The sequence below is a fragment of the Neoarius graeffei genome, chromosome 1, assembly GCF_027579695.1.
Source record: "Neoarius graeffei isolate fNeoGra1 chromosome 1, fNeoGra1.pri, whole genome shotgun sequence".
In the NCBI taxonomy this organism is placed as follows: domain Eukaryota; kingdom Metazoa; phylum Chordata; class Actinopteri; order Siluriformes; family Ariidae; genus Neoarius; species Neoarius graeffei.
The window spans coordinates 92,572,665-92,596,683 of NC_083569.1; the positions used below are offsets into that span (position 1 = coordinate 92,572,665).

At 43.4% G+C, this 24,019-nt stretch overlaps 1 long non-coding RNA gene across 1 annotated transcript in view; it reads right to left on the bottom strand.

Moving 5' to 3' along the window:
- Positions 1-1,703: 1,703 nt before the first annotated feature.
- The window catches only part of LOC132870720 (uncharacterized), a 46,333-nt gene continuing 24,017 nt past the window's right edge, over positions 1,704-24,019 (bottom strand). Inside the window, exon 4 of the long non-coding RNA XR_009651197.1 lies at positions 1,704-1,730. This is a non-coding gene — a long non-coding RNA (uncharacterized LOC132870720). The remainder of the gene's footprint in view (positions 1,731-24,019) is intronic.

Genomic DNA, 24,019 nt, shown 5'->3' on the forward strand with positions numbered 1-24,019 from the left:
CAGGGATCTATCAAAGTCTGATCTTCACAACACATGTTTGTGGAAGTGTATCATGGCATGAACAAAGGCGTTTTCTGAGGACCTCAGAAAAAGCGTTGTTGATGCTCATCAGGCTGGAAAAGGTCACAAAACCATCTCTAAGAGTTTGGACTCCATCAATCCACAGTCAGACAGATTGTGTACAAATGGAGGAAACTCAAGACCATTGTTACCCTCCCCAGGAGTGGTCGACCAGCAAAGATCATTCCAAGAGCAAGGCGTGTAATAGTCGTCAAAGTCACAAAGGACCCCAGGGTAACTTCTATGCAACTGAAGGCCTCTCTCACATTGGCTGATGTTAATGTTCATGAGTCCACCATCAGGAGAACACTGAACAACAATGGTGTGCATGGCAGGGTTGAAAGGAGAATGTCACTGCTCTCCAAAAAGAACATTGCTGCTCATCTGCAGTTTGCTAAAGATCACGTGGACAAACCAGAAGGCTATTGGAAAAATGTTTTGTTGACATCGGAGACCAAAATAGAACATTTTGGTTTAAATGAGAAGCGTTATGTTTGGAGAAAGGGAAACACTGCATTCCAGCATAAGAACCTTATCCCATCTGTGAAACATGGTGGTGGTAGTATCATGATTTGGGCCTGTTTTGCTGCATCTGGGCCAGGACAGCTTGTCTTCATTGATGGAACAATGAATTCTGAATTATACCAGTGAATTCTAAAGGAAAATGTCAGGACATCTGTCCATGAACTGAAGCTCGAGAAGGTGGGTCATGCAGCAAGACAATGACCTGAAGCACACAAGTTGTTCTACCAAAGAATGGATAAAGAAGAATAAAGTTAAATGTTTTGGAATGGCCAAGTCAAAGTCCTGACCTTAATCCAATCAAAATGTTGTGGAAGGACCTGAAGTGAGCAGTTCAGGCGAGGAAACCCACCAACATCCCAGAGTTGAAGCTGTTCTGTACGGAGGAATGGGCTAAAATTCCTCCAAGCTGGTGTGCAGGACTGATCAACAGTTACCGGAAATGTTTAGTTGCAGTTATTGCTGCACAAGGGGGTCACACCAGATACTGAAAGCAAAGGTTCACATACTTTTGCCACTCACAGATATGTAATATTGGATAATTTTCCTCAATAAATAAATGACCAAGTATAATATTTTTGTCTCCTTTGTTTAACTGGGTTCTCTTTATCTACTTTTAGGGCTTGTGTGAAAATCTGATGATGTTTTAGGCCATATTTATGCAGAAATATAGAAAATTCTAAAGGGTTCACAAACTTTCAAGCACCACTGTAGCTTGTATTAGAGTGATAGCAAGAGCAGAGTGTGGAGGTGAAAAGGGACTGTCCAAGATCCACAGCACACCACCTCATCTGTTAAACATGGGCCTATATGGCTGCCTCAGGTACTGGCTCACTCATCTTCACTGATGATGGAACTGCTGATGGCAGCAGCACAATGAATTCTGAGTGCTGTAATGTCCACATGGTAAAACTCGGAGGATAAAAATACCTTTTATTAAAATCTGAGGATGTGCACTTTAACCACGTGACAATGGATTGAGTACAAATTTAAAATTGTGGAGTGCAGAGGCAAATAATATATGCTTTTTCCCAAATATTTTGTGTCTAATTTCTGTTTTTACAGTTCTTCACAAATTGGGGGGGGGTCCCGAAAAGTTTCACAAAGTCAGATGTCCTTACCTCCATCCACTTCCTGTTTCTGCAGCTCTAAAAGAGAAACATATTTTAGCAGAAAAAAATAATGGCGTAAATAATCCACGTCGTTCACGTTCATTATACCGGAGTCTGTAACATGCCTACTGGTGACATAATACGAATTCTATTACGAATTCTAACCAAATGGCTTTGAATATATTTGTTCATTGGTGTGCACAATTAAGGGGGCGTGTCACGCTGTGTAGTCACATGACACGGTTGCATCTGATTGGCTGTATGACCCTGCAGCAGAGAGAGTCTCCCTGACTACTAGCCTAGTAAACTAGACCCACCCGCCTAGCGGCCAAAAATATTTTTGCCTACGAGTGGGTCTAGCCTCGGACCATATCAACAACACACCCCGGGCATCAAATCATACCCGCCAATCACAATGCAAGGTTTTTGTTTGGATTCTTTGGGCGGGCTTTTGCAGGAGTGACGACAAGGCTGCGCGACGCTGGAGAAAGCACAACAGGAAAGATGGCTATGCATAGACATATAAACATAGACGCCGCCTTCCGCGTAGAATCATACGTCATCCTCGCCGCCATATTGGATGTGGCAAAGTGGAGATTCTTCGGAGCACTTGCATGTGACATCACATCCGCTCCAGATTGTAGACAGACGCCATCTTGTCGGTAAAACGCCATATTTCCGCCGTCTTTCCGACACTGGCTTTCATTATTTTTCGCCGAAATCTTCAAATATTACTGTGCCACAATGCCGAAGAGTTGTATGGCATATAAATGGCACAACAGGAGAGGTCAGAAATCGGGAAGAAAGTTTCATAGGCTGCCACGGGACCCTGACAGGCGTGCAAAATGGATTGCTGCTATTAGCCGGGCTGATCCAAACAACAAGAACAAGGCATGGGTACCGACTGGAAAGAACGATCACTGGCGCCTGTGCAGTGACCATTTCATCTCAGGTTCGTCATGTATTTATTTCAGTATATCCATGTGGTTATTTGCAACATAAGTTTATGACTTGCTCTAATAAAAAATTCCAGGAAGTGGGAACCTGAGAAAAGGGTTGGGGCGGGGGGTGGATTGGGTCTTTAGTGGTGTGACATTCTATGTAGTCTCTAGATGTATAATAATTTTATACTTTTAGGGGTCACATGTAGAGATAGATAACTTCATAAGTATCAAATCATAAATTCCTCGTGCTCAATTGCCACTAGTCAGTATATTTCTGTCTTTCAGGGAAGAAGAGCAATGACCCGACCTCTCCAGATTATGCACTGTCCATTTTTGCTCACACTTCCTCTCCACTGAAGAGAAAACGAAAGAGAGAAATGGAAACGTACACAAGACGTGAGCGATCAAAGAAGCAACGTCGTGATCAGTGCGCAAAGGCACTGGCTGCCAGTGCTCTTCTTAAGTTGTCTGAGCAAGTTATTTCTACAACACTGGCACCAGATTCTGTGAATGTGATGGGGGATGACCAGGATAATCCTGCAACAATGACAGCAGATGAGTGTCAAAACACGGAGTGCATTGAGCTCAAACAGTCGTTTGAACAATTATCTTCATCATTTGATAAACTCAAAGTTCACTCAGAAATGCTTGAAACTGACTGTCAGGCACTTAGAAATGAAAATTCAATCCTCAAAGATAAAATTAAATCTCTCTCTCTACTTGAAGCCGACTTCGAGGATGATGATGACAAGGTGAAGATGTTAACCGGGGTTCAGTCCTTTACAGCATTGATGACCTTGTTCTACATTATTCAGGATCATTTAAAGGCAAATTCCGCCCTGTCACCATTTAAGCAATTTATATTGACTCTTTTATGGTTGCAATTAAACTTATCATTTACATTCTTAGCTTACTACTTTGGTGTACATGTTACGACTGTGTCTCGGATATTTCACCACTGTATCAATGTAATGTACACAAGATTAGTACCATCTTTAGTTTTCTGGCCAGATAGGGAGGAACTTAGATTAACATTGCCGTACGTTTTTCGTAGAAGTAAATTTAACAAGTGTACATGTATAATAGATTGTTTTGAAATTTTTACAGAAAAACCTCGTAGCCTCCTAGCCAGTGCACAGTCATATTCATCTTATAAATCTCATCAAACTATAAAATATTTAATAGGCATAACACCACAAGGCGTAATTTCCTTTATATCAAATGGATGGGGTGGGAGAACTAGTGACAAACATATTACAGAAAATTTAGGATTCTTAAACAAACTTGAGCCAGGTGATCTGATCTTAGCTGACAGGGGCTTTGATGTTGGGGACACGATTGGATTGTATCAAGCTAAATTGAAAATCCCTGCATTTACGCGAGGCAAAAAACAGCTAGACCCTCTTGACATTGAAAACACGAGAGGACTAGCTGCTGTCAGAATAAATGTTGAAAGGGTGATAGGAACTGTTAGACAGAAATTTGCAATCCTTCAAAGTACCCTTCCTACACAACTTCAAGATGTTGAACCAGGTTATGATGTAACAAATCTTGATAAAATTGTACAAGTTTGTTGTGCACTTACAAATGTCTCAGAGTCTGTGGTTCCATTTGAGTGACATGTATCATGATGGTTTCTTTGTATGTGTTTGACAGTTTTGTATGTTGTGATCATAAATGATGATAAACATGTGATCAGTGCTTTTTGGTTATAGTACATGTCAGGTTACAAATTCAAATCATATAATGTGTTTGTGAATTGTTATTGTTGACAACTGGTTATTATGTAGTCAAATGTGATGACTTAATCTTATAACCTTTGTTCTTTGTTGATTGTCAATTGCACATTATATCTACTTGTAACCCATTTATTGGAATTAATAAATTAATGACGGTTAGTAACTCTCAACTTTAATTTCACAGAAAAAATATGCACAAGACACTTCCAAATATTTAAGGTACTTCAAATATTACACACAACTATCACAACACACAAATGCAAATTTGTATAATACTAGTAGATGACATGTAGCAAAATGATTATACAAGATCTTGCAAATCAAGGCATGCCACTAATAGTAATGTAAAAAAAACAAGTATCAATATTATGATATAACAGTTTAACAGCATTACAAAACAAATGCAACAAGAGTAAATAAAACACAGTTTAAACTGACAGTAACTGTCAGGCTGAGTACACCACTTATTTCGGCCTAAATGGCTTTCTCACTTGGCCTGTTTTTTTGCATCCCTTTTGTTTTTGTTCATAGTTGTACGACATGATGGGCATATGTACTTTTTTGGAATCCTTTTCAACTTTAAGCATGTCTGGTGGAACTTCTTCATTGAACAGAAACCTGACTCGCATTCCAACATCGTGCCACACTGCTGCTCCTTGCAGTAGCACCAAAGCTCGCCTGTGCTTGTACACGCAGTTGGGATAGGAGCCAAAATACTTTTTGAAACAAGTTCAGGTAGAACTGCCTTCTTAAAGAATACAGTAGCCTTTTCCAGTTCCTGATTAACAAAGTCAATGTCAGCGAGGGAAAGTTGATGAGGTAATTATACACGTCTGGGTATTCCACCTCTGGCAGTTCAAAATCCACTGACACGGTCGTGAAAACTCTGTCCGGTAAGCCATAAGGGTCAGTAATCTGTAGATCGTTTATTTTAGAAATATATCTAGTTATCTGTTCATTAGAAAAATGAGCCGTGTAGTCCGTCGGTTGAAATTGATCCATTCTGTACACGAGTGCAGCAGTATTCAGCTGTGTTTTTTACCAACAAGATGGCGGCTGTTAACTTTCCGGTCACGTGACTGCAAGATCTCAACATTCTGACTTTGTGGCTAATATGAAGTCTTGCGCATAATAGCCGCTCGGTGAAACCTGTCTCCAAACAACGAATATAATATAATTTATTTCATAGCCCACCCAACCAATTTCACCATCAGCTGTCAGATGGTGATAGCACACTCAAAAATAGAAGAGATTGGAAGCATGTCAGACTGTGAAGCAATCACACGGAGCAATCCCATTGTAATATGGTTTAATTGATTTTTTTTCCATATAGCACTGTATATTGCAAAAATTGTTTTTGGAGACATTTGCACGGCATTTAATGAAAGTGATGCGGAGACGGCACGGCACGGCTTCAGCAGCGTAAGCACAGCACATTATTCTACACGATCCCCGCTGAGCTTCAAAACATGCCTTGATGTGTAGATATCGTTAGTAGCCTACGATAGTAGCAGCAGAATTTAAAAAAAAAAGTTTCCGATAGCTTGATTCCGGTATAGGCCTGCTGCATGTTGAGGAAATTTAGGTCACACCTCCCACGGAATATTGACGGGTATTTCGCACACTATTTATAACCATCACATTAAAAGTTATATATGTTGTTTTGATGCCTGTTTGTTTCCCAAATATATACGTGTGTGTCTTAATGGGTGAATAAAAGGCATCGAGTTAAACATTATTGTAGAAAGGGGCTTTATGAAGTTCAGTCCATTTACTTGCATTGGTTTACGGGGAAGATTTGCCACATTCAATATGGCGGTCACTCTGACGTATCCCAGCAACGGGCCACCAGGCTCAATGCGGCATCTATGTTTATATGTCTATGTGGCTACGGCTATTGAACAGCGCTCGTTTGACTCCGCTTTGGAATCAGTTATAGAAGAATTAGACTTGGAGTTTTCGTTGAAACATGAGCAGGAAGAGGCTCTCCGCTCATTCCTTTTCAAGAAGGACGTTTTCGCTGTTTTGCCGACCAGCTATGGCAAAAGTCTGATCTACCAGTTGGCTCCCCCACTGCTTTCTGTCGCTCTGACTACATCACAGTCACTGTTGCGCTGATTGGTCAGAGCGTTGGCCTATACGCACAGAGACAGTTTGAAAGACAACGGGTTGTTCCTACCCACACCCTTCGGAAATGTCTATGACCGAGACTAGACTAAATATTCACATTTAGTCTGGCTTGCCAGGCTACCTGACTACAGCACTGAGTTCATTAGAGTTCACCCACAGACTCACACTTTATATCATTCTGTCTGTGTGTGTTTTTTTTGTTTGTTTGTTTTTTTGTACGACAGCTAGTGCTGCTGTTACACTTGGTTTAAAAAAAAAAAAACTCAATCATATTTAAAACGTTTGTTGACCGCAGATAAGATGATGTGCATGCCCGACATGAAAAATTATGTTGACCGCTTGCACTGACATCACATTTATGTTTGCAACCATCACTACCCTTGTCCTGGGGGACAAAGGGAACTTTGTTTACATACTGTTCACATACTGAATCCAAGAGAAGATGTCCAGCATCTGTTGCTGTTGTCCAAAGAAAACTACAGCTAAAAAAAAAGCTCTACTACCGGATTACTTGGATAATCTTTGTCAGAAAGAAGTGAAGGATAGATATATGCGGAATTAGTGTTTATTAACGGTTATGATCAGTATAAAATTCCTTGAAACGACTGGAGACGGTGCAGATCTGTGATCTAGTGTTAGTGTTGGCTACATGTTGGAATACACCTTCTTTTTCCCAAGAGTCCCGACACGGAAGAACAGGTTCAAAACAAAACAAAAAACTACAAAAGCAAGAAAACCTTTCTGTAAAGACTTTTTCCCCTACACATCAGCTTTTGGGAACAGAATATTGTGAAAGCCAAAGCATTTACTCTCAAACGACTCCGACCTGAACTGTGGGCTAGATGGTATTCCCACCCCTCTGTCTCAGCAACCCTAAGGACATCTAGTTACACAGCTATCTGCACTCTGTCATTTATACAGCGATACTTATTCTTGTTAAAATAATATCCAAAGTGTTATTTGTAAAATAACAAAATATATTGCTCTAGACTTTCAAACAATATTGTAAGATTTTATTTTAATTTTATCTAATAGTGGATGGTACAATAATTATAAACACTAACAGAATCAGCACATTCCCGTTGTAGCCGTAGTCATATCATAACTATAATCAATAATTTCAATAAACAGTTAATGTTCAGTTCCCTCTTCGTTTATTCTCCATTCAAAAGGCACAACTGAGTCACACAGGTTGATCAGTGTATAACGGACAATAACAATTTTATTCAAAATAGTTTTTCCTTCTCCAGGTTGGTGGAGAAGTCCTGCCTCAAGTGGAGGAGTTTAAGTATCTCGGGATCTTGTTCACGAGTGAGGGAAGGATGGAGAGTGAGATCGACAGGCGGATCGGTGCAGCCTCCGCAGTGATGCGGTCGCTTTACCGGTCCGTCATGGTGAAGAAGGAGCTGAGCCAGAAGGCGAAGCTCTCAATTTACTGGTCGATCTACATTCCGACTCTCACCTATGGTCATGAGCTTTGGGTAATGACCGAAAGAACAAGATCGCGGATACAAGCGGCCGAAATGAGTTTCCTTCGCAGGGTGGCTGGGCACTCCCTTAGAGATAGGGTGAGAAGCACAGTCACTCGGGAGGAGCTCGGAGTAGAGCCACTGCTCCTCCACATCGAGAGGAATCAGCTGAGGTGGCTCGGGCATCTTTTTCGGATGCCTCCTGGACGCCTCCCTGGGGAGGTGTTCCAGGCATGTCCCCCCGGGAGGAGGCCCCGGGGAAGACCCAGGACACGCTGGAGGGACTATGTCTCTCGGCTGGCCTGGGAACGCCTCGGTGTTCTTCCCGAGGAGCTGGCCGAGGTGTCTGGGGAAAGGGAAGTTTGGGCTTCCATGCTTAGACTGCTGCCTCCGCGACCCGGTCCCGGATAAGCGGAAGAAGACGAGACGAGATAGTTTTTCCTGCCTTAGTCGATTTATTTCCGTTTCACATGCATGCAGCTGTTGTAAAGTTCAGTGTGTTTGTGTAGAACTCTCTCAGACTGTAGGGTCATTTCTACACTCTGACTCCATGGAGACATTTTGCACAGAACTGGGTTCCTCTGATAATAGAAACAAAACTTCAGCGCTCTCTGCTCTTAATCTCTACTGTTCTTTCAGGATATATCGCGCATGCTGCTCCTTGTTGGTGTTTTTTACTGAATTGAGTCAGAGTTGTTTGAAACCAATCTGGGAAGCTGCTTCACCTGTAAGAAAATCATTTGATTTTGATAAAACACTTTCATGAAAAAGCTAACTCAAAAGTGAGCAGAAACAAAACGAGATTCTTAAGCAAACGCTTCCATACTCACAACTTTCTATTTAAAAAATAAAACATTTTAAATACATTTGCGAATTTCTCTGGAGGTTTTAGGCTTGGTTCTTCTCATCGTATGCTCTTTAACCAATCATTTCTTTGTTATTCTTGAAGCATTTGCTTCTCTTTAACATTTTCCTTGATAGCGGGGAGATGCTAATACCTTTTATCTATTTCTCTGTTTGAACAATTGGAACAACTAAAAACAGCGCAAAAATGAACCATATTTGAAGACAGATTAAACCTTGCTTAGAATCCTTGACTTGCAAGTGACGTCAAAGCAAAATAGAAATCCGGATGTCGGCCATGTTGGTAGATATACAAATGTGGGGTCAAGTGACATTCCATACAAAACATGTGCTGTATATGGTCGTGGTCACAACAGCACTCGTGACCGTGGCACGTTCTGATTTTTTAGAATTCCGTCTGTGATTCGGAAAGAGGGTGAGGAAACTCTGAGGCTTAGTACGGAGAGGAGATGAACAACATCGGCAGGGCTGATCTAACAGAGGCTAAAACCAAAACAGCTCGTGTTTGCAGTAATCATTTTATCTCAGGTGAGATTCAAAAGCTTTCTCAATAATATCGTGGAATAATTTTATTTCGTGTTGCTAGAATTTTGCTATAAAATGAGCGTTCTCTTGTCATAGTTCACTCGGTCGTTGTTATAATTTTAATATGTGTTTTACCATTTCGCTTCTAGGAGCGCCAGCAAAATTATATGATAGAAACAATCCAGACTGGGCACCCACTCAGAAAATGGGCTATATTTTGTCCAAGGTCGGACTTGAGTCTTCGGCAGCCAAACCAGATAGAACGCGATATCTGCGTACTCGATGGTTGTTAGAAGCGTCTTATCTTAAGAAAAGTCTGACTTTTTTAAATAATATGTGTCAAAACCACACATATCTATCTTCTCTTTGTATCGAATCTTCTCTTTGTATTGACTGTTCAAATCGTAGTAATTCTGAGAAAATTCAGCATCGCTTACAGACATGCTTGCGGCTGCTGTCCTAGTTGCTTTGTATATCCACCATCATGGCGGATGCTCATGACGTAGCACATTTTGATCATGTAGTTGCAAGTCATCTATGGAGGCTTTGCACCATCACATGACCCCATACCAACGGTAACTACACCGCCATGATGAGGCATGCTTGTAGTGCTTCATTCAGCCAAGTTAATTGCTCCTGATTGGTATGGGAAGGTTTTGCTGCATTTTTGGATATGTTCTGAATGAAACAAAGACATCAAATTTTTTAATTTACCAAAAGTAATTCATCATCTGGGAAAAAATCTAGAGAGATTTCTAATCTTAGAAGGGAAAATGGGGGAAAGAAAAAACATTCAGTGGGGCTTTGTGTCAAATGGACAGGTTAAAAACCCTATCGTATGCTCACTTCATTTCCACGAAGGTAAGAATTCCCCCCCAAAAAATTCACAACTACAGCAAGGTGCTTATTCTTATACAGTGAAGTGAACATGAGGAACACAGCGACTCTGCAGAGCCTCACTGAGATTTAAAGTGCCTTTACATTCAGGAGCCTTCGGAGTGCGTTGTGTGCACGCTTGGGACCCAGTCATTATGGGAAACCCCTGATACTGATTTGAGTGCAATCGGCACACTGTTTTCACAGAGACTTTGTGAAGTATTCTCCCAGGTATGTGGTGATAGATGGGTCTAAGTGCAGGAAGAGTATTTATTAGTAGGTGTGATATTTACAAAAACAAAACACAAATGAAACTGAAAGCAGAGTCATAAGCATGGCTACAAACAAACATGACAGTGATAATGATAATACTTCACAAAGCCTCTGTGTCCTTATATGCATGTGCTGACTTAGAAAAAGCCCGCTGGCATTGCTCCGTCCACTGGACCGGATCTGGTGCCGCCTTTTTAGTCAGATCAGTCAGCGGGCTGGTGACGTCCGAATAATTAGGTATAAACCTACGATAATAGCCAGCCAGCCCCAGGAACTGTCTCACCCCCTTTTTGGTCTTAGGCCTCGGGCAGGCCGCAATTGCTGCTGTCTTGTTAATTTGGGGACGCACCTGCCCGTTGCCCAAGTGGAAGCCCAGATACCGTACTTCCACCCGCCCAATCGCACACTTCTTCGGGTTGGCTGTGAGACCCGCTCGCCTCAGCGACTTAAGGACGGCCCTCAGATGTTCGAGGTGCCTTGGCCAGTCATTACTATAGATAATAATGTCGTCGAGGTAGGCGGCCGCATAGGTAGCGTGGGGGTGGAGGACCCTATCCATCAGCCGTTGAAACGTAGCGGGCGCCCCAAACAGCCCAAAAGGAAGTGTGACAAATTGGTGTAAGCTGAATGGTGTGGAAAAGGCCGTTTTTTCTCGGGATAATGGAGTCAAAGGGATCTGCCAATAACCCTTTGTTAAATCCAGTGTCGAGTAAAAACGAGCCGTGCCTAGCCGATTGAGCAACTCATCAATACGAGGCATTGGGTATGCGTCGAATTTAGACACCTCGTTGACTTTTCTATAGTCTACACAGAACCGGACCGACCCGTCGGCCTTGGGTACCAAGACCACTGGGCTGCTCCAGTCACTGTGAGACTCCTCGACGATGCCCATTTTGAGCATGGCCTGGAGTTCTTCCCGAACCACTTTTTTCTTGTGCTCGGGTAACCTGTAAGGGCGGCTACGCACTACCACCCCCGGGGGCGTCTCAATGTGGTGCTCTATGAGGTTGGTGCGGCCGGGCAGGGGCGAGAACACGTCCGAAAACTCGGTCTGCAACTGGGCAACCTCCGCGAGTTGGGTCGGGGAGAGGTGGTCTCCACAGAGGACCGGAGAGGTACGTGATGCTACTGTTCCTTTTTGAACCTCCGGCCCCAGCTCCGCCTTCTCAGGAACCACCGACTCCAACGCCACGGGGACCTCCTTGTTCCAGAGTTTGAGCAGATTGAGGTGGTAAATCTGTAGCGCCCCACCCCTGTCCGTTCGCCTCACCTCATAGTCGACGTCCCCGACTCACCATGTGACCTCCAAGGGTCCTTGCCACTTGGCAACTAATTTAGAGCTCGATGTGGGCAACAATACGAGTACTTTATCTCCCGGTGCGAACTCTCTAAGGCGCGTACCCTTGTCGTACAGGCGGGTTTGCCGTTCTTGGGCCTGCCGCAAATTCTCCTGGGTTAGGTGTGTGAGTGTGTGGAGTTTTGCACGCAGGTCAATAATGTATTGAATTTCGTTTTTACTTGGTGAAGGTCCCTCCTCCCAATTTTCTCGCAGCACATCTAAAATGCCGCGTGGCTTACGCCCATATAATAATTCAAATGGGGAGAACCCCGTGGAGGCTTGGGGGACCTCTCGCACTGCAAATAACAAGGGTTCGAGCCATTTATCCCAGTTACGTGCGTCCTCACTTACGAATTTTTTAATTATGTTCTTGAGGGTGCAATTAAACCGTTCAACTAAACCATCCATTTGTGGGTGGTACACGCTGGTGTGGATCGACTTAATACCTAATAACCCAAACAGTTCGTTCAGTGTTCATGACATAAACGAGGTGCCTTGGTCAGTCAGAATCTCTTTCTGGATTCCAACTCAGGAGATGACGTGGAAGAGTGCCTCCGCAATACTGCGTGCTGAGATATTGCGAAGAGGCACTGCTTCCGGGTATCGTGTTGCATAGTCCACCAGAACTAATATAAAGCGGTACCCTTGTGTTGACCGATCTAATGGCCCGACGAAATCCATCCCAATTCTTTCGAACAGGGTCTCGATTAATGGTAGAGGCCGCAAAGGCACTTTTTAAATGGCCGCTGGATTTACTAACTGGCATTCGCGGCACTCCGTATAACACCTACGGACATCGCCGCGAATCCCCGGCCAATAGAATCGGGCCGTTATTCGGGCTAGTGTCTTATCCTGCCCTAAGTGTCCAGCCATGGGATTAAAGTGAGCCGCCTAGAATACCAATTCCCGGCGGCTCTTCGGAATTAAAAGCTGAGTGACTTGCTCTTTAGTTTGAGTGTCCTGCGTCACTCGGTATAATCTATCCTTCATAATTGCGAAGTAGGGGAAGGACGGGGTGGCATTCGGCTGGAGCGTTTGACCATCGATTACTCTCACTTGGTCAAACGCATGCCGCAGAGTCTCTTCTCATGACTGCTCTAATGGGAAATCCGCGAGGGATTCCCCAACAGAGAGAGGAGGAGCCGGCGGCTCCTCACTCTGACGCGGAGATGACGTAGACGGCTCTGTGACAGCTGCTCCCGCCAAAGTGACACCGGGACCTCCCCCTGTTAAATGGTAGGACCCACTCTTCACTAAGTGTGTCATTAAATCCCGAAATCCCGGCCAATCAGTCCCCAAAATTATAGAGTGGGTAAGGCGAGGATTAACCGCTGCCTTCACTATAAATTTTTCCCCTCGAAAAAGAATGTGGACTGACACTAAAGGGTAGTTGTGAACATCCCCGTGCACACACAACACCTTCACCAATTGTGCTCCCCCCAATGCCTTGTCTTGCACCAGGCTTTGGTGGATTGAGGTCTGATTACAGCCAGAATCCACCAACGCCTGATATGTATCCCCTTGAATACTCACCGGTATGCGATACGCTCCGGCCCGATCAGGGGCAGCTCCTGGCACGTTGGGGATCCGAACCACTGTGCCCACCTCTGTTACCGAGCACTGCTGTTGGAGGTGGCCTGGCTCCCCGCAGCGCCAGCAAACCGGCCCGGGCTTCCTCTCTGCACTAGTGCTCTGGGACTCACTCACCTGAGGGGGGGGGGGGGGGGGGGGGGGAGAGACAGACACAGAAGGGAGAAACGGAAGGGCACTGCAGGTGCGGCGGGCTGGCTGGGTTGGTGCCGGCCCCCGTCTCCGCGGTGGGGGAATGGGGCGAGGAGGAGACACAGGAGGAGGGGAGAGAGAGAGAGAGAGAGAAGAGAAGAGGTTGTCTGCTGTCCTGCCATCGGGACAGCCGCCAAATGGTCCTCCGCCAGCTCGATTGCCTGATCCAGCGACGCCGGGCGGTGGCACTGGACCCACTCTGCGGTTCCTGCTGGTAAACGTGCGATGAACTGTTCCAGTACCACCTGGTCGATGAGTCCCTCGGCGTCGCAGTTGCTGGCCCTCAACCACTGCCAGCAGGCATCCCGGAGTTGCTGGCCAAACGCGAACGGCCGGCCGACTTCCTCTAAGCGCAAAGCGCGGAAGCGCTGACGCTGCTGCTCGTGGGTGTGCCCCACACGCTGGAGGATGGCCCGGCGAAGGTCCACGTAGGCCAGCCGGCGGTCGGTGGGGAGCTGTAGCGTGGCCAGCTGCGCCTTTCCCGTTAGCAGGGGGAGGAGGCGCGTCGTGCGCTGATCCATCAGCCACCCCGAGGTCTCCGCGACTTGCTCAAAGAGCGTGATGAATGCCTCGGGGTCGTCCTGCGGGCCCATCTTTGTTAGGGTGAGGGGGGACGGGCCTGCGGTGGGAGCGTTGGTAGACCCCGCCGACGCGAGGAGGTGCCGGAACGCCCGACGATCTTCCTGTTGCGCCAGCACCAGGGCCTCAAACAGTTGTTCTTGCTCCTTTCGGAGGGCGAGCAGCACCTGGTGCTGGCTCTGTTGGGCCGTGGTGAGGGCATGGATCAGGTCTACAAAAGGGGAGGACTCCATGGGGCTGTTCTCTTCTGTGCTCATTCCCGGGTTTCAGCACCACTGTAACCATTCGTATAGGTGGGTGGAGCACAGAAGGACGGCAGGCCAGAACTGAGTTCACAAAACTCTTTTTATTTAGCTTTTCAGCTTCTATATTTACTCTTTCATACACTCAGACACACGCACACACATCAGTCGTCTGGGTGGGGAGAGAGCCCCTCTGCTCTCGCTCTCTCTCCTTAAATAGGGTGTGGTTACTGGGAAGACACAAACACATTAATTAACGACAGGTGTAGTGATTCTGCCACTTACCTTCCCTGACTCCGCCCTCCGGTCACAGACCGATGCTTGACCACGCCCCCGCTGCCACAGGGGCACTCAGAACTGTATGCACTTCACTCAAGTTGACAATGTAATTGTGGTTTTTGGAGTTGCTTTTAAATTCATGTCTGGCTTCAAATTGTTTGAAATTCATTCCAGTATGTAATAATCTATATGGTAAAACTGCTTTGTAAAACCTATTAGCTTCAATTGTCGCATAACTACTCGGTGGTCAGTAGGTAAAGTGGAAATAGAGCACTAGCCTTGCAATGCCACTTTGTAAAATGACCCTCCCCACCACCACCACACACACACGTGATCACATGAAATGATGAATTGTTGTTCCTTGAAAGTCTGTTACGTTGAATCCAATTGAAATTGCCTTTGGGTCATTCCATGCCAAATCAACAAGAGGTTATGCTCGGCCATCTCAGATTTCAATAAAATTTGGAGGGCTCAGAGATACTATTAAAAGAAGTTAATCCCCAAAACTTGAGCTTCCTATCACCAATAGTTTCAGAGAGACAGGCATCTGAATTTTTCAATTTTTTTGTTTTTTGCTCAAAAGATACATATTTCAAAGTGTAATATAATCTTTATTATGCAAGATAGAAACCTAAAATTTTGCACAGAGAGACTCAATGTCTTGTACTACAAGCTTCAACTTAGAATTTCAATGGTCATTGTATATTAGATGGTGATTGTAACAAGGAAATTAAAAAGACAAATTTGCATTTTTTGCATTTTTAACTCATTCTGGAAGCTTGCCTGTGGCAGTAATGCTTAAACTAAGAATGTTATTCAAATCTACACAGAAATATCTACCAATTTCAGTTTTACCAAGTCTCCACTATTCCTAGTTTGTCTGTAATAGGGTTTTGAAATTCACCGATTTCTAAAACATGCCATTTTCAGTAGCAAGAAATCCAATGTGGGATAGCAGTTAGGAACTTGTAAATTTTTTTCAGTCATCCCCAAGACCCATATTTTATATTTCCAAATTTTTGTTCTGTGTCTCTCAAGTATTTTTAAACTACAGGGGTTTAAAAAATCCATTTTCACCAAATTCGAATTTTTGATATATTTTCATATAACTGATATTTGAGGGTTAATAAATGCTTCAATAAGGCTCAAGTAGGTTAGGAGACATGTTTCTTCCTCAATTTTAAATAAAATTTCAATTAATGCTCAGTATTAATTATTTGCAAATTGATTTTAATCTAAGACTGTGTAACATTAGAAATCAATGACCAGCTATTGTGTACCAGTCAACAGCCAGCCTTATCAATATCAACACAGCACAATAGGTGACCTTTGATACCAGAACAGGTGGCTCATATCTTATAGTTTTAGAGTCTGTAAACTGCATACTTGTTCAGATAACATTATATTGCTTGGATTATATTAAATACATTCTAATACAGAGCACTGAGAAAATTTACCAGTGTTATTAACTGAATGTGTTTCTTTGCAAGGATTGGATATTTTGAATAGTTGACTAGGGAATTTAATTGTAGTTGCTTTCAATTTGAGATCAGTATAAATGAGTTTGTTCTTAGTCATCTAGAAATGGCTGAACTTCCTCCCTGTTCTATAGGAATTGGACTAAAGAAAGATTCTGACTGCCATAAACTAACATACAGCAGAAATTGTAAGTTAAATACACTCTCTCAGTATAGTTTGGAGCAAATTTCATTAATTAAACAGAGAACTGAACTTGAGAACATTTCAAGCACAGACACAATGTCTGCATCATGAGAAACTGTTTCTGAGGAAATACGAAGAGCTACAGAAAAGTTGTTGTGATCCATATGAAAGGCACAAGAAAAAAGTTAAAACAGAATTACGTTCATTTCTTCCTGAAACAGCAGATTCACTTTCAAAACTGATAAATAAAAATATTAAACCTGGACAAAAATTGTGTTCTAAATGTTCACAGAGAGTGAAAGAACATTTAAGATAAGCAGATTCAGCAGGTTCTACAGAATCAGAACAAGAGAGCATGTGTGTAGATGTGGATCCAACATACACTGGTGAGGTAGCTGAATCACTTGACAAAAGCCTTGTGTCAACTGGTTGCTCTCCACTGAAAATTGCCAAGTATAGCCACAAACAGAAAGCTGCATATGGCAAAGCAAAGCTGCAATGAGTAGAAGAAACTTTACGTTCTAAAATGAAATTTTATTAATTAATGAAATTTGCTCCAAACTATACTGAGAGAGTGTATTTAACTTACAATTTCTGTTGTATGTTAGTTTATGGCAGTCAGAATCTTTCTTTAGTCCAATTCCTATAGAACAGGGAGGAAGTTCAGCCATTTCTAGATGTCTAAGAACAAACTCATTTATACTGATCTCAAATTGAAAGCAACTACAATTAAATTCCCTAGTCAACTATTCAAAATATCCAATCCTTGCAAAGAAACACATTCAGTTAATAACACTGGTAAATTTTCTCAGTGCTCTGTATTAGAATGTATTTAATATAATCCAAGCAATATAATGTTATCTGAACAAGTATGCAGTTTACAGACTCTAAAACTATAAGATATGAGCCACCTGTTCTGGTATCAAAGGTCACCTATTGTGCTGTGTTGATATTGATAAGGCTGGCTGTTGACTGGTACACAATAGCTGGTCATTGATTGCTAATGTTACACAGTCTTAGATTAAAATCAATTTACAAATAATTAATACTAAGCATTAATTGAAATTTTATTTAAAATTGAGGAAGAAACATGTCTCCTAACCTACTTGAGCCTTATTGAAGCATTTATTAATCCTCAAATATCAGTGGACAGTAACAAAGTAGATGTAATTCGTTACTGTACTTAAGTAACATTTTAGTGTATCTGTACTTTACCAAAGTATTTCTATTTGGGGAGACTTTATACTCTGACTCCACTACGTTTCAAAGTCAAATGTTTTTACTCCACTATATTATGCGAAACCTATCATTCCTTTTTACCAAAGTGGATAAAAACTGTAACCTGTCAAAACAACTGCACTGCAAGCACACCAATCAGGAAACAGTGCACGATTTTCTCTGAACTTGTTTTGACGTGTTATTTATACAGCCTGTGGTTGGAACAGTGCCTTGTAGGTTGGCTATCCATCATGATACTTCATCACTGCAGCATTTTGAAAGCACTTATGCCTATATAATTCATTTAATGATGGAAGAAACACCTGACCCTGACTTGCTACAACACCCGTGGCCTTATATGAGTGAATTTTTTGGAATAGTTGAAAAGAAGAATGACTCGTTTATTTTTAAGTGGCTTCTCTGCCTGCCTCAGCATCATACTATTTCCTCTTTCAAGAATTCGACATCCAATTTGAAGAAACACAGAGACGTAAATAATTTTCATTCTAGTGAGTATTTTCTCTAAATGACTAATCTAATCGTAGCTTGGAACAAACTGAATTATTTTAAAAATATACATGCACGACTAAACATCTCATTATATCTAGCCTCTTTATCCTGTTCTACAGGGTCGTGGGTGAGCTGGAGCCTATCCCAGCTGACTATGGGCGAAAGGCGGGGTACACCCTGGACAAGTCACCAGGTCATCACAGGGCTGACACATAGACACAGACAACTATTCACACTCACACCTATGGTCAATTTAGAGTCACCAGTTAACCTAACCTGCATGTCTTTGGACTGTGGGGGGAAACTGGAGCACCCAGAGGAAACCCACGCGGACAACATGCAAACTCAGTGTACTTGCCTTTCTGTGCAAGCACAGAAAGGCCCTCGCCAGCCACAGGGCTCGAACCCGGACCTTCTTGCTGTGAGGCGACAGCGCTAACCACTACACCACCATGCCGCCACGACTAAACATACATTGCCTAAACATTGTGTGTATTTGTGTGCTTGGCTAAGTTAGTTAACTATCGGCTAGCTCAGTAACACCACTCAAAGAGACATAGCAACGCAGGCTCGAGCTATTTTATTCAAATTCCATTCACAGGTAATCTATTTATTACTGTTTCACTGCAGTTCATAGAATTTGTAGATGAATGCTGAAATGATAAACATTCAATGTTAACAGGTGAAGTTGGAACATAAAATCTACTGCATTTGACTAGTTTTACATGCAAGTTATGGCGCTTAAACAGTTGGCTGTTGGAGTCTGCTACTGAACTGAGATCACCTACTTTGTAAAGACGAGCTATGATAAAAATATCAACATACTCTGTAACCTACATCTAGGGTATGCCACAACTCATGAAATGTGCATTGTATTTATCAGAAAGAGGGATATTAGTATGTGGATATGTTGTTAATGATCGGAATGTTTTCTTTTTGCAGAGGAAGCATAAAAGTCACATGGGTAGACACGATGCTCTGACAGCCCCACGGAAAAGAAAATCAGAAAGCCAGGTGGCTCTTTCAACCTCTTCCAGACAGTTGAAGCTTGGTGAAACGAAGCTAGTTACTCAGAGGAATGTTGATTGTGCGGTATTGAGTTTTGTAACCCAGAGTCTCCAACCCTTTAGTGTGGTGGACCAGCCAGCATTTCGAGCTTTCTTGCTAGATCTTCAGCCCAACTCCTCTCTGATGTCAAGGACCACCTTGCGGCGTAAGATAGACACTGATAGAAAATATATCAAAAATTCGAATTTGGTGAAAATGGATTTTTTAAACCCCTGTAGTTTAAAAATACTTGAGAGACACAGAACAAAAATTTGGAAATATAAAATATGGGTCTTGGGGATGACTGAAAAAAATTTACAAGTTCCTAACTGCTATCCCACATTGGATTTCTTGCTACTTAAAATGGCATGTTTTAGAAATCGGCGAATTTCAAAACCCTATTACAGACAAACTAGGAATAGTGGAGACTTGGTAAAACTGAAATTGGTAGATATTTCTGTGTAGATTTGAATAACATTCTTAGTTTAAGCATTACTGCCACAGGCAAGCTTCCAGAATGAGTTAAAAATGCAAAAAATGCAAATTTGTCTTTTTAATTTCCTTGTTAAAATCACCATCTAATATACAATGACCATTGAAATTCTAAATTGAAGCTTGTAGTACAAGACATTGAGTCTCTCTGTGCAAAATTTTAGGTTTCTATCTTGCATAATAAAGATTATATTGCACTTTGAAATATGTATGTTTTGAGCAAAATGAAAAAAAAAATCGAAAAATTCAAATGCCTGTATCTCTGAAACCGTTGGAGATAGGAAGCTCAAATTTTGGGGATTAACTTCTTTTAATAGTATCTCTGAGCTCTCCAAATTTTATTGAAATCTGAGATGGTCGAGCATAAATTTGTCAGCTATTTGTTGATTTGGCATGGAATGACCCCTTTCTGGAGGAGTATGCCAGAACCACGAGCCCACTCTTCAAAGCCCTCAACATTCTTCAAGCTGAAACCGATGTTCAGATGGGATGGCTTTTGCCTACTCTGATGCTCCTCATCACAAAGCTCGACCGAATCCGCATTAATTCCAGGTACTGCAAACCTCTGGTGGATGCTGTACAGTAGCAGTTTGGAGATATGCTTGTGGAACCAGAGTCTATTGCTGCTGCAATCCTTGTCCCGAAATTTAAGACATGGACATCGGATGAAAACATAGTCATCCCTAGTTTGACTATCTTAGTGAGCCAGTTTTATTTCAGAAAAGTGTCTCAAATTAGATTCACAGAAACAAAGTAAACAAAACACTTTAAAAAGCTATCAAACTCAACTGGGTTTACGTAAGTTTTAAATGTACCTTCAAATACATGGGCCAGTATTGTTGTTTTGATATAACATGGAGGGATATATGATTACTATGACTTGATTTTTTGCATCTGTGGAAATATCCATTTCAGGCCTGGACTACATCAAGGACCATCTGGAGGAAGAGACTTCACATCAGTCGCCAGCCAGTGGTTCAAGTGCTTCGTATGATGAGGACTTATTTTGCAAGCATGAAGACAACTCATGGGCAGGAAAGGATAAAACAATTAGAAAGCTACCTTGCCTCAAAAATAGACAACAAAGAGATGCTGCAGTCTTATCCTGCAGTGTGTAAATTGTTTCTGAAAATCAACACTGCATTACCGGCCTCTGCTGCCTGCGAACGTCTTTTTAGCATCGCTGGACTGATTTTCAGTCCAAGGAGGGCAAGGTTGGATGCCACAAATTTTGAGAATCAGCTCCTCTTAAAACTAAATTAAAAATATTTTAGCTTTAGGTAGGTCATTTAGTTAACAACTCACTGCCATTTTAGGCTTGCTGTTTTAGCACGTCACTTGTGATGTCCGGTTAAGTAGTTTATTTTGACTTTCTTCTCTGTTTGTATCAGAGTATTACTAGATACTACTTTATAGTCTTCTGCGCAAACTGGTATAACATTATGGTTCCTGATTTTGTGGAATTTATGCAAACACTAGTTCCTGTAATGGTAAATAAAGATTTACGTTCACACACAGACATACAGATGTGATGTAGTAAAGGAAAACTCATTTGTGAAAATTTGCAACTAAGTGACAAATACATCTTAAATTGAATCTTTGTCTGTTCTCGAATCCTGTTATTTTATAATCACTTGGTTCTCTCGTCTCATCTTCTTCCGCTTATCCGGGACCGGGTCGCGGAGGCAGCAGTCTAAGCATGGAAGCCCAAACTTCCCTTTCCCCAGACACCTCGGCCAGCTCCTCGGGAAGAACACCGAGGCGTTCCCAGGCCAGCCGAGAGACATAGTCTCTCCAGCATGTCCTGGGTCTTCCCCGGGGCCTCCTCCCGGGGAGACATGCCTGGAACACCTCCCCAGGGAGGCGTCCAGGAGACATCCGAAAAAGATGCCCGAGCCACCTCAGCTGATTCCTCTCGATGTGGAGGAGCAGCGGCTCTACTCCAAGCTCCTCCCGAGTGACTGTGCTTCTCACCCTATCTCTAAGGGAGCGCCCAGCCACCCTGCGAAGGAAACTCATTTCGGCCGCTTGTATCCGCGATCTTGTTCTTTCGGTCATTACCCAAAGCTCATGACCATAGGTGAGAGTCGGAACGTAGATCGACCGGTAAATTGAGAGCTTCGCCTTTTGGCTCAGCTCCTTCTTCACCACGACGGACCGGTAAAGCGACCGCATCACTGCGGAGGCTGCACCGATCCGCCTGTCGATCTCACGCTCCATCCTTCCCTCACTCGTGAACAAGATCCCGAGATACTTAAACTCCTCCACTTGAGGCAGGACTTCTCCACCAACCTGGAGAGGGCAAGCCACCCTTTTCCGGTCGAGAACCATGGCCTCGGACTTGGAGGTGCTGATTCTCATCCCAGCCGCTTCACACTCGATTGCAAACCGCCCCAGTGCATGCTGAGGGTCCTGGTTTGAAGAAGCCAACAGGACATCATCATCCGCAAAAAGCAGAGATGAAATCCTGTGGTTCCCAAACAGGATTCCTTCCGGCCCCTGGCTGCGCCTAGAAATTCTGTCCATAAAAATTATGAACAGAACCGGTGACAAAGGGCAGCCCTGCCGGAGTCCAACATGCACTGGGAACAGGCACCATGGCCTCCCCGAACTCCTCCCAGTTCCAAGTTTTTGCCTCCGCAACTGCCCGAGCTGCAGCACACCTGGCCTGCCGATACCCGTCAGCTGCCTCAGGAGTCCTGGAGGTCAACATGGCCCGATAGGACTCCTTCTTCAGCTTGACGGCATCCCTTACTTCCGGTGTCCACCACCGGGTTCGGGGATTGCCGCCACGACAGGCACCGGAGACCTTGCAGCCACAGCTCCGAACAGCTGCGTCCACAATGGAGGTAGAGAACATGGTCCACTCAGACTCAATGTCCCCCGCCTCCCTCGGAAGCTGGGAAAAGCTCTCCCGGAGGTGGGAGTTAAAGACCTCCCCAATAAAGTGCTCGGCCAGATGTTCCCAGCAGACCCTCACCATATGTTTGGGCCTGCCAGGTCTGTCCAGCTTCCTCCTCCGCCAGCGGATCCAACTCACCACCAGGTGGTGATCAGTTGACAGCTCAGCCCCTCTCTTCACCCGAGTGTCCAAGACATAGGGCCAGAGATCAGATGAAACGACTACAAAGTCGATCATCGACCTCCGACCTAAGGTGTCCTGGTGCCACGTGCACTTATGGACACCCCTATGCTTGAACATGGTGTTCGTTATGGACAAATCGTGACTAGCACAGAAGTCCAATAACAAAACACCACTCGGGTTCAGATCGGGGAGGCTGTTCTAACGGCCTCCCCACTTGGTTCTACTTAATGGAAATGGTTTGCTTTTAGTGTTCTGTGCTTATGATCATTTTAATAGGCATCAGCGTCAGACAAATGAGTAACAATCTATTTAAAGATTGGTGTGCCAAGAGTGGCATGAGTCTTTTCACCTAAAATGAGTTGATTGAGCAAGAGTTTTGGTGCGAAAATGATAATAGGACATTTGGAACCATAATACATCAAGGTACTTTTACTTTTGATAAGTAAGTACATCACGTCTCATCTCATTATCTCTAGCCACTTTATCCTGTTCTACAGGGTCGCAGGCAAGCTGGAGCCTATCCCAGCTGACTACGGGCAAAAGGCAGGGTACACCCTGGACAAGTCGCCAGGTCATCACAGGGCTGACAGTAGTTAAGTACATTTGAAGGCAAATACTTTTATACTTTTACTCAAGTGGAAGTTTAAAGGGAGTACTTCCACTTTTACTGGAGTAATATTTAATATTAGGTATCTCTACTTTAACTCAAGTACATAGTTTGTGTACTTCGGCCACCACTGCGGACAAGAAGGAAAACTTCACTCTGTGTGAGACATCAGTGTAACATGTCCTGACTTTCACACAGAGTACATCTCAGCCCTCATATATAACACACACACACACACACACACACACACACACACACACACACACACACACACACACACCTATCTCTGTGGGGACACTCATTGATGTAATGCATTCCCTAGTCCCTTAACTTCAAGCTAGATGGCCTTTCGATTTCATAAAAATGGGTGAAATTTAATTTCCTCTGAAATTGTCATTGTGATATATTCATTTCTATAATGTCTTAAAAACAGGCCATTCTGTGGCTGGGAAGTTATTTAATTTGAGAGGATTCCCAAGCAAATAATGTGCATGAAATAATCGCTTGCTTCACACAGTCAGGCAGACAGAGAAAGTCCGTGTGCGAATGCACAGGTTTACCTTCTTCTTCTTTTGGGTTTTACGGCAGCTGGCATCCACAGTGTTGCATTACTGCTTTAAATTTGACCGTGCACTGACAGTTACATCATTCTGTCGCTAAACG